Source organism: Podarcis filfolensis (assembly GCF_964270895.1).
Source record: "Podarcis filfolensis genome assembly, chromosome: 9".
NCBI lineage: Eukaryota > Metazoa > Chordata > Lepidosauria > Squamata > Lacertidae > Podarcis > Podarcis filfolensis.
The window spans coordinates 17,333,512-17,350,594 of NC_139610.1; positions in this window are offsets into that span (position 1 = coordinate 17,333,512).

A 17,083-nucleotide genomic window follows, 5' to 3' on the forward strand; every position below is an offset into this window, starting at 1 on the left:
CTGTATATACAAGGATAGGGACATGGGTGGCGCTGTGGGTTAAACCACAGAGCCTAGGACTTGCCGATCAGAAGGTCGGCGGTTCGAATCCCCACAACGGGGTGAGCTCCCGTTACTCAGTCCCTGCTCCTGCCAACCTAGCAGTTCGAAAGTGCAAGTAGATAAAGAGGTACCACTCCGGCGGGAAGGTAAACGGCGTTTCCATGTGCTGCTCTGGTTTGCCAGATGTGGCTTAGTCATGCTGGCCACATGACCCGGAAGCTGTACGCCGGCTCCCTCGGCCAGTAAAATGAGATGAGCGCTGCAACCCCAGAGTCGGCCACGACTGGACCTAATGGTCAGGGGTTCCTTTACCTTTACCTATATACATGGGTGGCCCATCCTGTTTTGCCACCAGAGTAGAAATGGGAATCGCTGCCTTATATTCCCCCTGCCACTGCCCACCATCATGCCCCCACGCTCACCAAACTCAGCACCAGTTGGGGTGCTCCTCAAAGTGTTGGCACTCAGCTTCTCTTCAGGACGGGGAGTGGGCGGGCGCCGATCAGCAACATGGCATGCAGGAGCACCCCAGCTCTCATTGAACTTGGCGGGAGCTGGGGCGCTTCTCAAACCCACTTGGCTTTTCCCCCAGAGGCAAAGAAGATGAGTGACAATACCGCACACCAGAATGCCTCCCTCTCGCTGGTGATGGAAATGGTGGAACACTGCCTCTTGCAAATCTAGTGGGTGCTTCACCCTGCCTCATGGGCAGGCCGGCTCTGCATATATATTGTATTTGTTTACAAAGCCCTGAGCAACTTGGGAAAGGGTAGTAAACTGTCTGTTCTTTCTCCTAACTGTTATAAGGAAAAAAACTGCTCCTTTCCCCTTATGCGGTAACCTGGAGACTTCAGGTCAGCCCCAAAGGTCTAGCAACTCTTGGTAGCACGCAGTACTGACCAGTGAGGAAGGTGAAACAGACTTGTAAGTGACAATTTTTCTGATAGCCTCATGCTGCATACCAACCAGTCTGGAACAGTACCAATAGCTAACATTGTTTATATCATTAGAAACCACAAAGTATAGATCAACGGAAATGGAAGAGGAAAGAGAAGGATTATTTGTACTCAAAAACTATCATTATCTGTTCTGAAAATCATGTAATTAAGTTCTGCATTGCTGGTAAGAAAACGGATGAGCAACCTTACATTGCAACCTTTAAAAGCAACTGTTAGGTGGATATAATTCTCGGTGTTACCAACGGAATCATCCATATGTCAGATTGGCTTAAAAGGGAGCCATTGCAGTGGTTATATACATTTTTATTATTTTATTAATTGTTATATTTTTATACCGCCCTCCGTCCAAGGATCACAGAGCGGTTTAAAATATAAAAAGCTTATTTCAAGTATATTTGAAATAAATTAGTTTATTTAGTTCCATCATGCCCAGGGATATAATTGTGTTTCAGGGTGGATTTTAAAATATTGAGGGGAAATATTGTCGCGGTGGGAAAAGCTGGCTTTGGAGCTTAGGAACTTTGCTTCCCTACTCACCAATGAAAATCACTAGTTGACTGTAAGCAAATTGCCTTCCTTAGCTTAACTTAGCCTCTCACAGCTTTGTTGCGATGAGCGAAAAGTAGTGGGAGCAATCTAAACAAAGAGCTGTGGGGAGGTACGAACAGCAGATATACTGTCCTGCATTATGAACGCATCAAATGCCTTTAAGAATGGACCCTTATTTGAAAGGAGAAACAATTCAAATCTCTTGTTAACAGTTTACCATCCCCCGAGATGATAATAGGGTCTAATAGGTCCAATTAACCACATAATCCAGAGCGTGACTCTAATCTTTTTCTGCCTCTTTGCATCCAGGGTCACGCTGCCTACCACCATAGAAATTGGCTGGAACGGTAATAGAGGAAGAATCAGCTATTGTCCCCAGGCAGGAAATTTTCCGGGAAATGGTACTAAACACCAAACAAATGCATTTGTGTTTCAAACAGCATGACTAAACCGCAGCACCTTTTATTCCACCGCCACTGAATAGACACCATATGAAATGTGCTTTGTTGTTCTGAGGCAGCTTTAAATATTTTATTTAGGTGATAATTCAAAAAATAGAACATGGTCTCATTGCGAGCAAGTGTCAACATAAGCAGTTGATTAGGAGAACTATGAGCTTATTCCCAATTCTTCCTTAAATTCCTAATCCAGTTTTTGTCCCTTTTTCGATTAGAAATGCAGACCTTCCAAGTCTTGGAATGTCCTACTTTTCCTTAGGACGTCCCTATTTTCATCTGAGAAATATTGGAGGGTATCTTCATCCCTACATTTACAATTCAGTAAATTGGGATGGGAGTTTACTCTTTAGAGATACTTGTACAACAAGCTAATGTTGGCTTTATACCATTTTAAATGACTTGGCTTCAGCATTCTGGGTATTGTAATTTGAAGAGCATGCTGACAAAGCTCAATTCAAGATCCCTAGCCTCCTCACAGAACTGCACTTCTCAAAGCTCCCAAGAGAGAGGTGGTGACTACTAAAATTAGTAGTCAAGGGGAAATTATATTCTCTAGAATGCCTAAAGGTCATAGATGGAGCCTTGATGTTAAAATAAATACATCCGTTCCAATACGCACATTTTTGAATAGCTATCTTCATGAACATACATGCTCTGCGTGTTGGCAAATTGCAAATTGGGCCAATCTGAAGCAGTCTTCCTGCACAGTTAAATGTCAAGAAAATGCTCATTCAGCTCTCAGGAGGGGAGAAGACATAAATATCTATATTGCCATCTTTTTTGGTTATGCAGTGTATTCTTGTTTTGAGTGTTTTTTCCTACATCTATTTGCTAGTAATCTGGAGTTTTCCCCTCCATATTCATAGAAACGTTGTTTAGAGTATAGAATGTTGATCATTATTTTGTTGATTTCCAGGGAGTCCAGTTCTCTCCCTTTTTGTTCTCTAAGTTTGAGGAGTTTTTTAGATCCTGTTTGTTTGTAGCGTGATGAGAGGGCTGTGATGTCTGGCCCTACTAAACATCTTCCAAGACAACAATGCCCATTTACACCACAAAGAACTCATAACCCACCACTTTCAGCAGCCAGAAACACCATAACCAGACACTGGAGAGACCTGTCAGGAGTAAGCATGGGCCAATGGTACCAAATAGTATGGGAAACAGCCCTACTAGAAAAATTAACCAATAAACTGAAACTAACACGGGGACAAACAGAAGAAGACACCTTTACCCTGGTATGGTTCCCCTTTATCACATACACAGCCCAACAAGACAATGGCAATAATCCACCAACAGCATACAAATCAATATGGCTAACCTGATCCAAAACACTCACCCACCCCACTCACACACTAAAACAAAGATCACCACAGCCAATCACAAACAACCAACCACACCCTAGGCCAACCCCAACCTCTCTCACCACCAAAGGAACACAAGTGAACAGCACAAGCAACGCTGACACCAAACCCTACATACATTAAGCATAATAGAAACATCGCCACCCGACCCCAACCCCACCCATCTTCCCCCCCACACCTCTTTTTTTCTCTCCCCCTAATGTCTCAACAAATGAAATGGATTTGTAAAAATGTTACATGGAAAAAATACGAGAGACATTACACATATTTCTGTAAAACAAGAAAATATTTAATAAAAAAAACCTTAAAAAACATAAATATCTATAAAAAGTAGGAAGATCAGCTGGAATAGTTGCACAGAGGAGGGGAAAATTTCAGGTGTTCTATGTCATGCAAATATCTGTTAAAATTCTCTCCTCTATTACATCTATTAGAGGCAAAGGAACCCTGTTCCCTCTTTGCATCTGACCACTCTAAAAAGCCAAAGAAAATCAGAGTGCCAAACTAAAAATGATTCCACAGGTCCAATCACTGTAGGAAATACTTTGCAAATAGTAGGAACTGTGAGTGAAAGACCCTGAGGCATATGTAGCCCTTTGGTTTTGTTCCCTGAGAGAAGACTGTGAACCTCGTTAATAGTGTTCGTTAGCTTGTGATCCAACAAGTAGGCCAAAGTGTTTTATCCATAATATATGTTTAAGTGAATCATTAACTTTTTTCTGTAGTCATAAAGAACAGCAGCACATAGGAAAAGATGCAAGCCCTTCATTTATGAAGTTTGCTGGTTTGCTTCAGCCCATGCACAGAAGGAATGCAGTTCTGCTATGAACAGGCATCAGTTTGCTTACTTTATCCAATCGTAAAACCTCCAGCATTCTGGTTATGTTTGATCTCACTGTTTCTTAGATGTATGTGAGATTTGGCATGGTGCAATGAGGGAAACTGAAACTCTTTTTCAAACTCTCTGTAAATGAAGGGTATTTCAAACAGCACTTGAAAGGTAACTTCCTATGCAGAAATGCAAAATTAGCTAGGTCAAAGACTTGCATGTTGTTCCAACACTGAAAATGTATTTTCCCTGGGATGCATAAAGGTCATGCATTTGCACAGAGCCTTGTTGCCAAGATAAAAACATCCCCATCAATATACACATTTTTGAATAGCTATCTTCATTAACATAAACAGTAACGGTTATGTTTAAATCTTTGTGTGTTGACGCATCCCTTCGGTAGTTTTGGACTTTTACAAAGACAATTTACGAAGGAGTTACATTCTTTTCTTTTAAATTTTTTTTATTTTATTTAATTAATAATTAATCATACATAAATAAGCATAAAAATGTGCACACCACCCACCAAGACCATGCCATTGTAACTATCCAACCTCCCAAAATTTTAACACCTCTTGCGCTGGTTTAACCCCTTTTCATTTTGACAAATTCTACAAACACCCTCCATATCTCTTCAAAATTATTTTTCCTACATATTCCCCATCTTACCTTAATGGCACATGTTAATTTATCATTAATAGTTATATCCCAAATCTCTTTGTACCATTCTCCCATTTTATATTCTGCTTTGCCCCTTCCACTTTCTAGCTATAATAACTCGTGCGGCTGTCAATAAATTTGTGAGCAAGTCCTTCGTAGCCTGCGAATCTTCCACCCCTTCGGAAATTGATAATAGTGCTACCTCTGGGCTTTTGGTCAGCTTTAACCCAGTGATTTCTGTTATCTCCTTAAACACCCTTTGCAATAAAAAATTTAAAAAGTACATATTTACACCCCTAGTTACATTCTAAGGCACCATGCATTTAAGGGAAATCATGTCTATTGGGAAAACCATTGAAAAAGCCTGCAAAAACCCTCGAGGACCTTCTTGAGTCAACTTGGATGTTTGTCCTCATCTGCAGAATCACTTTTCTGCAATATTGCAGCCACAGCTGGATTTCCTTTCAAGGTGCTGATCCTTGGTTTGCCTTTTGCTTTGCCTTGCCTTGCCTTGCCTAGGAAACAGGAAATATTGTCCTCCCCTTGCTTAAGCCATCACCTCTCCTCAGTCGTGGGCATCCCTGTGGATCGCAATAAAGGTAAAGGTAAAGGGACCCCTGACCATTAGGTCCAGTCGTGACCAACTCTGGGGATGTGGCACTCATCTCGCTTTATTGGCCAAGGAAGCTTTTGGGTCATGTGACTAAGCCGCTTCTGGCAAACCAGAGCAGCACATGGAAATACCGTTTACCTTCCCGCCTGAGTGGTACCTACTTATCTACTTGCACTTTGATGTGCTTTCGAACTGCTAGGTTGGCAGGAGCTGGGACCAAGCAACGGGAGCTCACCCCATCATGGGGATTCGAACCGCTGACCTGCTGATCGGCAAGTCCTAGGCTCTGTGGTTTAACCCACAGCGCCACCTGTGTAATAGATAATATTTTAATCTGTTGGATGTAGTCCCTTGTCACAATAAATCTTTTGTTGAGAGTGTCCCAAGTATTTTTGTTGCAAGCTACTAATTTAGCTACCCTTCTTTAATTCTGACTTCCCTTTCCTGCTTCAGGATGAAGGGATTTACCAGTTCATAATGAGAACTGGATTTCTGCCATGATCGTGGATCTATGCCACAGAATGGGAACATCGAAAGGAAGACTACTGGCCTGTGCAATTTACATTCCAATTCGTTTTATTAAAAGTACACCATGGACACTCTGAAAAAGTTTCCCTACAGCTCCGAATGTGCCTTTACATGAAAATTTTAATGCAAAATTCTTGGAATGTTCCGTCCTGTTCCATTCGTCCTTCATGGTGTGCGTCTAGTGAACTCGCAGCAGCAAGAGACGACACATCCCAAATGAGAGATCAAGATTTGTGGCTGGTTTTAGTTTCATTGGAAGTCACAGGGGATGCATCTGCTATCACTAGCTATAAAGCTCATCAGACATTTGGTCCATGATCTGAACTTAGGGCCAGTTCATAGCAGGAAAAGGAGACCCTTGTGATTTATAGGATCTATTTCTTTTGATCCATCCCTTAATGTACCTCAAGTTATACCACAGGGTACTATAAGCAGTGGATTTTGTATGCAGAAACACTTGATAAAATAGTCAAGGGTTTGTCGTCTAGCAGTTCTGATTAAGTTGACGCACATATTTTTGCAGAGAAACCTATATAATTATTCCATGCTGACTTAGGGCCATAACCTCCTGGCAGGTTTTCCTGCCTAAGCCCCACTGAAGTAAATCCCACTGAGCTGTGTCCTTCTACAGCTCCCATTAATGTCAATGGTCTTTTTGTTTTTCTATAGGAGAGCTTCCAAGGAGGCAGTGCCCTTGTTCTTTAAAATTCATGCTGCATGAAGCGCTACTCCTGCATGAATCTACACTGGCAGAACACTTTGTTGTGAACCTGGAGTCGTTGTGCACAGGCAAAGTTAACATGATTACAGTGGTACCTCAGGTTAAGTACTTAATTCGTTCCGGAGATCTGTTCTTAACCTGAAACTGTTCTTAACCTGAAGCACCACTTTAGCTAATGGGGCCTCCTGCTGCCGCCGCGCTGCCAGAGCATGATTTCTGTTCTCATCCTGAAGCAAAGTTCTTAACCTGAAGCACTATTTCTGGGTTAGCGGAGTCTGTAACCTGAAGCGTATGTAACCTGAAGCGTATGTAACCCGAGGTACCACTGTACTGAGGAGACCTGAGTTATATATGATGTGAGCCATGGGGAAAGCACTCACCCAAACATGACTTATCAGGATGGAATGAGATTACGACATCTAGTTAACATATCAGCAATCAGCAACCCTAAAAAGTAGGCGAGAGTGGCATGGCGATGGGCCAACACACATGGTGAGTGTGTTTCAATGAGACAGGCACATGTGCGGTACTTAGAAGGTATGTGCTGTACTTCTGTCATATGTTGCAGGACTCAGCTGCCTTTCCAAAAATAGAAATAAAAATAAAAATATGCTTTTTGGATCATTGCAGTTGTCCTCTCCTGTTATGCAATGCCATGATGCATTAATGGTGCTGTGATTCAAACTATACTAATACCCCTCAACTGTCCTGATTTAACTAGGACATCCCAAAAGATGCCTTGTCCCAGTTTTCTTCTGGGAGATGTTGGAGGGCATGTCATGTTGGAAGTACAGTGGTACCTTGAGTTACAAACACCTCAGGTTACAAACGCTTCAGGTTATAAACTCTGCTAACCTGGAAGAGTTACCTCGAGTTGAGAACTTTGCCCCAGGATGAGAACAGAAATCATGTGCTGGCGGTGCCGTGGCAGGAAGAGGCCCCATTAGAAAAGCACGCCTCTAGTTAAGAACAATTTCAGGTTAAGAACGGACCTCCGGAACAAATTAAGTTCGTAACTAGAGGTACCACTATATTTTGCAATCGTAGTCCCTTGTCAAGGCTCTGCCAAGGCTTTGGGAAAGCTGTTCCTCCCCAGTTGCAGTGAGAGCAGAGAAAACAAGGAGAGTCCTTTTTAATGAGTTTCATTCAATCCATATAGCGAGAGACAAAAGAACGCAACAAGCCTTAACATGGCATTGATCCAAACTGGGCTCCTCCCTGCTCCTCCCTAGGAAGAACATATTCCTCTACGGTGGCTGCTTGTGGCCAAATGTCTCTGATTCCATTGTTCCTGCACCCTTAATGAACGCCAAGTTCTGGGAGAAGGGGGATCAGAAACACTCCCCAGTGATGATGTGTCAGCTGGTTGCTCTATCACAATCCCCCCCCCCTTCTTCTAACACTTCCAACTATTTTGTTCGTCTCTCTCTGAGATGTGTCCTTGCTCAAACCCCTGCTGTAATTCAATGCTGCGTTCTCCTCCTGCCGTGTCAGGAGAAGTTGTGTGTGTGTGTGTGATCTCCACCACTCCTCATCCGTCTCGCCCTCTTGAGTCCAATCCCTGACATCCCTAGGTAGACCGGTGAATTGAGTTTCTGTAGCTGTCAACTTACAGATTTGAAAATAAGGGACCAGCAACCTCGAAAATAAGGGATCAGCAGCCAAAATAAGGGATTTTCCAAGCACAGGTATGTTCAGCTTCTGAGCCCCTCCGAGCCAAAGGCAGAAAGCCCAGCCAGCAGCCAAACGAAGCCTCAAGCGGTGGTTCCCACAGCACAGCAACCCAGCAAAGGGGATGCAGCAAGGAAAACCACCGTCACCTCTCCGCTGCAAAGTGCTGAGCAAAGGCGAGTCCCCAGGCAACACAGCCGATTTGATCAGCACAAGGCATGCAAGCTCCACCCCCAGTCGTTCTTAGACTCCTTATTGGGTGAGCAACGCAGCCAAGCAACACAGTTGGAGCCTCCCTCCTCCCTGGCCGGCAGGGAGGGAGGAAGAGGAGCTGCTTCCTTTGAAACCCGGGAAATTTAAGGGACATCATCAATAAGGGACAGCAGCGGGACACGGTGCTGGGATAAGAGAGTTTCCCGCCAAATAAGGGACAGTTGACAGCTATGAGTGCTAGTGATAGGGACTTGTACTGCCAGGCACCTTTCATGGCCCACACTCCAGCACGGGGAGGGATTGTTGACCACCAAAGATTGCTGGCGCTCCCTCACAAATCTTCTCCCTATTCCTCATAGTCTCATTGCCCCAGCCATCGATGTTCATGCCTTCTCCAAGCGGCATAGCCCTGTCTACTTACTTGCATTGCCCCGTTTTATAAGGGGTAGGTGTGTAACTGCTGCACACATACACATATGCACAATCACACACGCAAAATTTTGTAGCATCTAGTGTTCCTCATTAGGACCCCGGAGATCCGATCCTATTTGCCCTTCCTGATTTTCTACCCATGCAACAGTCAGTCAGCATTCTGTCTCCACTGAGCATGTTCAGGCCTCATTTGGCCTGTTTTAGTGGTCCCTCTCATGTTAAGGTTTTTCATCTTCTTTAAAATGTGTACAGTGGTACCTCGGGTTAAGTACTTAATTCATTCCGGAGGTCCGTTCTTAACCTGAAACTGTTCTTAACCTGAAGCACCACTTTAGCTAATGGGGCCTCCTGCTGCTGCCGCTGCGCCGCCGGAGCATGATTTCTGTTCTCATCCAGAAGCAAAGTTCTTAACCCGAGGTACTATTTCTGGGTTAGCAGAGTCTGTAACCTGAAGCATCTGTAATCTGAAGCGTATGTAACCCGAGGTACCACTGTACTTATGCAAATCTCGGGATTCTGACTGCTTAAGGATTTAGACTCTCAAATAATTAATTCGCTCTTAGTATAAAGGATCTATTATAAGCAATTTTCCTGAGATGCGGCGGTTATGTTCGTCATCCTTCTATTTCAGGTAATCAGCTTTTTCTCCATGTAACGGAAGAGACTTAAATTGCCTCCTTCAAGATGGCATTTCCATGAGAGCTATGTTAGAATGCCCAGTAAACAGGAAGCGTACAGCACGGTGTGAGGAGTAAATGTTCAGTTCACCGCTATGTGATTATGACATTCCTCACAGCCTTCCTGGAAGACAAGTGTTTACATACTTACGATAGACTGCACATGGAAGTTGTGACAAGGTTCAGGAGAACTCTGGATGTGAGAACACTCAGTTTAAACAACTTTCTTGGCTGCAATTTTTATATTCCAATAAATGTAAAGCCTGCAGCTGATCTCTGCAGATAATCAGGGCGAATGCTTAGCACTGTGAACGGATTTATAAGAAGAGATACTGGGAGTTTCTAGACCTTTTTATTGAGCATTCATTCTGGTTTTTTCTGCGGGGAGGCTAGAAAACTTTGCATCAAAGCTAGTTTTACCTCACGGTTTACAGTGACGTTTCCTGTCACTTTCCTGCAGGAAGTTCCTGCAGCCAATTGGAAGCCCCATCAGATGTTCGGCTTCTAAAAAGAGTTCACACTCACTTCTGGGTTTGTGGCATTCGGGAGCCAAAACGTTCGGCTCACAAGCCGTTCGAGAACCAAGGTACGACTGTACAGTCATACCTCGGGTTGCAGACACTTCAGGTTGCACGTTTTCAGGATATGGACGCGCCGAAACCTGGAAGTACCAGAACGGGTTACTTCCAGGTTTCGGCACTCGCGCATGCGCAGAAGCGCTAAATTGCGGTTTTCACATGCACAGAAGCGCCAAATTGCAACCCACACGTGCGCAGATGCGGCGCTGCGTGTTGTGGATGCTGTGGGTAGCGAACGTGCCTCCCACACAGATCACATTCGCAACCCGAGCGTCCACTGTATTTTAAAATGTTAGGTATCTTCTGAAGGCACTCTGCTAGGCGTACAGTAGCTTCCAGAAGAGCTTTCCTTTATGGCTCACATTCCTAAGCATTGCTTTCGTTCTGTAATGTTTTTTTATTTTTCAATGAATCCAAAATGAAGCACGTCCTCTCATTTTATCGTTTATCGTTATTTGAAATGTATCCATCCGGGGTAGCCAAGAGCAGTCTGTTTGGAGGGCTTGCATCCATCAATACCAACTATATTATTACAGCAGACATCGAAAAAACAAGCATTTGACGAAGTGCAATGGTTCAGTGGTTTCGTGGCATCCATGCAGCTGACTTGGCACATTCCTTCAAAGCAGCATCATGTCTGGCTTAGGCACGCTTTCAATTACAAAACGGGATTTGCCCAGAATTCTGCCCCAGAAGCATCACTGCTTGAATACTTTGGAACATTTTTGCACAAGTAAGAAATTAAAATAAAATAAAAACCCGGGGGGGGGGGAGGAGCTCTTCAAAAACAATCCAGTGAGTACTGAGCATGTGCAGTGGGCACGCAATGCTGAGAGTCTGTAGGAAGTTGGGGAATAGATTATCCGGAGAGAAGGTGTGGCTGATCCATTTGCCGCAGCTGGAATCCTGAAGGGGAACATTCCACACTGCAACATTCTGCCGCAGCTCCCACTGTACAGTGGTACCTCGGGTTACATACGCTTCAGGTTACATACGCTTCAGTTTACAGACTCCACTAACCCAGAAATAGTGCTTCAGGTTAAGAACTTTGCTTCAGGATAAGAACAGAAATCGGGCTCCGGCGGCGCGGCAGCAGCAGCAGGCCTCATTAGCTAAAGTGGTGCTTCAGGTTAAGAACAGTTTCAGGTTAAGAACGGACCTCCAGAACGAATTAAGTACTTAACCCGAGGTACCACTGTATGTCTAAGGTCCCAGGTGCACTCTTTCTCTCTCTCTTTTTAATTATTTAAATTTTATTAATATTTTCCACACAACAACAACAACACAAAAAATATCGAAAAATAACAAGAAACAAAGAAACCAACATAACCAAAAAAACCCACAAATCCATATCTTACAAGTTAATAATATAAACACTAAAAAGAAAAACAAACATTGACTTCCACCAATCCCACACCACCTCCTTTACCTCTCATTGTGTCTTTCTGTTTTCCTGATCATCTCTATCCTAGCATCTAGATATAAATCCCTCTTTCTTATCCTTTCACTTTACAAGGTTATTTCATTTAAACACTCCCATTCCTTTTTCACTTCACTTTTGGGTTTTTGTCTTATTATATCTGTCAATTTGGCTAATTCTAAGTACTCTGAAAGCTTACATAACCATTCTCCCCTAGTGGGTAACCGATTCCCTTTCCAATACTTAGCCATCAGGATTCTTGCTGCAGACATTCCCAGGTGACTCTTACATCTCCAGTTGAAAGGACTGGGTGGGGGACATTCCGTTGATGAAATAAATTCTACTTATTGGCAATGTGGGACAGCCCGAGTTACTGTTATTTCCTGGTACAGGGGCACAAAAGATATTTAGCCATGGCAAAATGCATAAGTCACTGGCAGATTTTCAAGTTTCTTGGGATAGGTATTTCAAATCTAGGACAGATCTTGGGTTTTTTGGGTAATGAAAACGGACCCATGTGTAATCAATAGCCAATCCTAAATACTAATTTTATTTCGCAAGACCACGCAATTCCTCTAGAAGGAAAAGTTAGAATATTTGGGGGGGGGTTCAGTTTAAGAAAAAAACAAAGAGAGGGACATGATAACTCTTCGCAAAATATTTTGTGCATAACCGGTTCAGTGGGTTTTGCTTCTCATGTTATTGGTTCCAAAGAACCAGCACTTCAAAAAGTTTTAGATGTCTTCTTTTTTAAAAAAAGGAAGCTATTTAAATCTTCCTTGGAGGACATGTGACGTTGAAAAAAGAGTTTTCTGTGAATGGCATGGGGGGAGGGTTTAATCTGGTAACAAAGTATATTTATCATAGGAAGTTTTCATAATTACTGTTTCAATTTTGTATTTACAAAATCCTTCTCAATGAGAGGCAACAAGGCACAAAAGAGGAAACTTTGCATTAAATATTTTCTTGTTTTTCTTTGAACTCAGAAAAAGCTGGAATGCACATACAGAATGCCAAAAGAAGAGAACGACAATTTTGACCATCTTGCTTTTAGAAACAAAAACTAGTTGGTGGAACAAACCACTATTACTTTGTATGGCTTTATGACGAATCAGTGGGGCAGTGGAGATACTAATCATTCTGTTCTTACAGTGGCCAACCGGATGCCTATGGAAAGTAGGGCTGATCAATATATCATCCAATACCGGTTTGAATTTTGCATCGTGGTAATTGTTTCAAAATATTTGAGCTGGCAATATATCATGAATCGCAATGTGTGTAAGGGCTAGGCGATATCTGGTTTTCAACATCGCGATAACTCACCAGCTAAACACTGCAATGTTATCAGCAGCTGAACCTCACAATATCACCAGCTAAACATTGCAATCTACCACAATGTCTGAAATAAGGATGGAACTATTCAGAGGCAAACAGGACAATGTCCAGGCAACTGCTACTACTTGTTGTTGTTGTTTAGCCGTTTAGTCGTGTCTGACTCTTCGTGACCCCCTGGACCAGAGCACGCCAGGCACTCCTGTCTTTCACTGCCTCCTGCAGTTTGGTCAAACTCATGCTGGTAGCTTCAAGAACACTGTCCAACCATCTCGTCCTCTGTCGTCCCCTTCTCCTTGTGCCCTCCATCTTTCCCAACATCAGGGTCTTTTCCAGGGAGTCTTCTCTTCTCATTAAACATTAAAAGCGTCCGTAAACCGGGCTGCCTTCAGATGTCTTCTATAAGTCTGGTAGTTGTTTTTCTCTTTGACATCTGGTGGGAGGGCGTTCCATAGGGCAGGCACCACCACCAAGAAGGCCCTCTGCCTGGTTCCCTGTAACTTGGCTTCTCGCAGCGAGGGAACTGCCAGAAGGCCCTTGGCGCTGGACCTCAGTGTCCGGGCAGAACGATGAGGTGGAGATATATGCTGTGTGAAGGAAAAGAATATGGTGTCCTCTCCTAGCACTAAGAGCAAGATCAGCATGTGCTATTAGCTTTCTGCTTGTGCTTTGTACCTCACCAACAAGCTGCCAGGATCTTTGGTATTTCAGCTGTTCTGATCTCCCAGAGCAGCAGTGATGGGAAATATGTTGTTATGGCTTCTGGCTAGCCATTCCAAATCTCTTCGCAATGGAATGTAATTGTTAGGCTTTCTGAAAGCTGGGGGATTTCGCACACAGAGGGTGATGCCAGCTCGAGAGATGGTAGCATCTCTCTCACTGGCGGGAGAAGACAGGTGAAGGATGATTGCAGATTGTTTGAAAACTGTGGCTTGTGCAGAATTCAGCAGACAGATTTTTGACTGAGACCAGACGGTCTCTAAGCATAACACTGATTCTGGCCCAACTGCATTGGCTACTGATTAGTTTTGAGACTCAGTTCATAATGCTGCTTTTGATTTATAAAGCCTTATGTGACTCATAGCCCCATTGCCTCTGTTTCTAGTCTACGTCACTTTCGCTTGTATTCATTCATCGGTCCATTTCATCCACTACCACATTAATCTGCCATTTCTTCAACCAAATCTGCATGAAAATCCACATTTAAAAATCTATTTAAATGCATGTTTCTGAACATCTTTTCTCCAAACAATTTTCTCCCAAAATGTGTATTTTTAAATATGTTTTCTTCTCAAAATTTTCATGTTTAAATGCATATTAATTAATACTCTCTTTGTTAGCCATGAACAGCATCGTAACATTCAGAGAAGTGCAAACTTTTGATTGAAAAGTTTGTTGCAATTCAGACTTACTAAAGGACCAAGAAGGAAAATGGAAGCTAAAAGAGTACGAGGAAATAAAAGACCATTTTTAGAGTTGGCTACATTACAGGCAATTACATGAGATATACAAAGAAGACAGTGAGAAAGGATTTAGTTATTCCTAGATTTCAAAAGGAAGTTATAGAAGGGAAAGTGAAGCTGCTGAAAGGCGCATATAGTATTTTGTTAGAATAGGAAACAAAAGATGAGGAGGTGAAATCGGTCATGATCAAATGGGCACAAGATATAGGGCATAATATACAATTTGAAGATTGGGAAAATCTGCGGAGAATGGATTTAAAATGTACAGACTGTTCCCTTTTGAAAGAAAACTATATGAAAATGATGTATAGATGTATATAACTCCAGTACAGATTGCAAGAATGTATAAAACTGGGTCAAATGTATGTTGGAAGTGTAAAGGGGGGAAAAGGGACATTTTATCATATGTGATGGGAATGTGGAAAAATTAAAAAATTATGGGAAATGACATATAATGAGTTGAAGAAAGTGTTTAAATTAACATTTGTAAAAAAAACAGAGGCATTTTTGTTAGGGATTGTAGGAAAAGACCTGCCAAGGAAAATAAAGAATTTATTTATGTATGCGACAACGGCAGCAAGAGGAAACCCCGACAAAAGAACAATGGTAAGAGAAATTGATGGATTATGAAGAACTGGCGAAATTGACATACAAACTGTGAGACAAGGACAACTGTGACTTTAAAAAAAAATGGGAACTTTTTACAAACTACTTAAAAAAACAACAAAATGAACTGGACTCCTTGGCAGGTTTTGAATAAACATACACAAATTTATTGACTGTTAATATGATAGATAGACAATTTAAGGATCTTTACAATTTTACAATATGCAGAGAACAACATGTGCTGAAAAATCAGAGAGAGGAACTGAGGGAAGTCTTGGAGGGGAGGGAGGGTTCTTTTTTGGGGAGGGGGAGGGGGAAATTGGGGGGATGATGAAGATGATATGTTATGATAATTTGTTATATTGAAATTATTAATAAAAATTATTTTAAAAAAGAAAAGTTTGTTGCAATTCACATACTATTCTGGGGTTGCAGAGCAGGATAGTTTACAAAGACTGAATTTCTCATGCTTTCCTAGTGAGAGCACCACACTTTCTATCTACAAAGCACAGAAAGCTAGGATCCATGTGTGGGAAGACTAATCTTGCTAATTATTGAGTGACACAATAAAGATCTGTGTGATGCTTAGGCTGGATTGTATCCTGTCTTGTATTATTTGCCAGGCAGTTTGTGCACTTTGGATATAGTCTTTATATAATTAACACACTCGGGTGGCGCTGAAGGGACGCGGATGGTGCTGTGGGTTAAACCACAGAGCCGAGGACTTGCCGATCAGAAGGTCGGTGGTTCGAATCCCCGCGACAGGGTGGGCTCCCGTTGCTCGGTCCCTGCTTCTGCCAACCTAGCAGTTCGAAAGCACGTCAAAGTGCAAGTAGATAAATAGGTACCACTCCAGCGGGAAGGTAAACGGTGTTTCCATGCACTGCTCTGGTTCGCCAGAAGCGGCTTAGTCATGCTGGCCACATGACCCGGAAGCTGTACGCCGGCTCCCTTGGCCAATAAAGCGAGATGAGCACTGCAACCCCAGAGTCGGTCACAACTGGACCTAATGGTCAGGGGTCCCTTTACCTTTACAGTCATGGTATAGACTTTGGTCACTTGATTACCCCTAGCGGTGATTTTTTTATTATTATTATTGCAGGTGTGTACTGTAATTTGTACAGGTCAACTCCACTTTTGGTCACTTTCAAACATTTCTATACTGCCCTTCAATTCAAAATTTGCATGGAAGTGTGGTGGAAGATTAATCAGAGATTAAAAGGCTGAGTAAATAAAAATGTATTGGACCAGATGCCTAAAGGAAAGTTCTGTTGTACAAGTAGAAATTATTGTGTTGACAGGACAGGTTAGTTGGATACCTCCCCAAATATTTATTTTCCATCAGCTGGAGACATTCTAGAGAGATATCAATCTATAAACTATGATTGTTATTATGGATTGAGTTCAAGATACAAACACAGTAGTATGCAGTCTTAAAACTAGTTCCCAGAGTGAAAATATTTGATTCCATCATGTCTTCTCCCATCCTGCTCTGGCTCCACACAAAAAAGGAAAAATATAGGAATGTCCACGTTGCCTCTACAGTTAAAATTCCCCTTAATTAATTGAAAATAAGTATGTGGGGGAAGTCCTTGATTATAATGCTTGCTGTCTGGACAGTGTTGTGTGGTCTATAATTTGCTAACTTAATCCAGGCTCCGAGGCAATTTAGCATATTATTGACTTCCACGACAGCATGTTAAGGCGTGTGTGTATAGGGAGGAGCAGAAAAGAGCAGTTCCGTTTGGTGGTTGTTAAGGCATTCGGGCAGACAGTTTTAATTCCAGTGGGAATGTCAGATTCCAGAATACAGATGCCAAAATTCTGCACATTTGCTATTCACCTCAAGCAGAAAACTGGCAATGTATCTATCTGCGTGTGTTTAAAAGCCTATCATCTGCACAATGGTGCAGTTGGCAAATCATTGGAGCCACCTCACATACTGGGGCAAGATATTTGCCAAAGACTTCT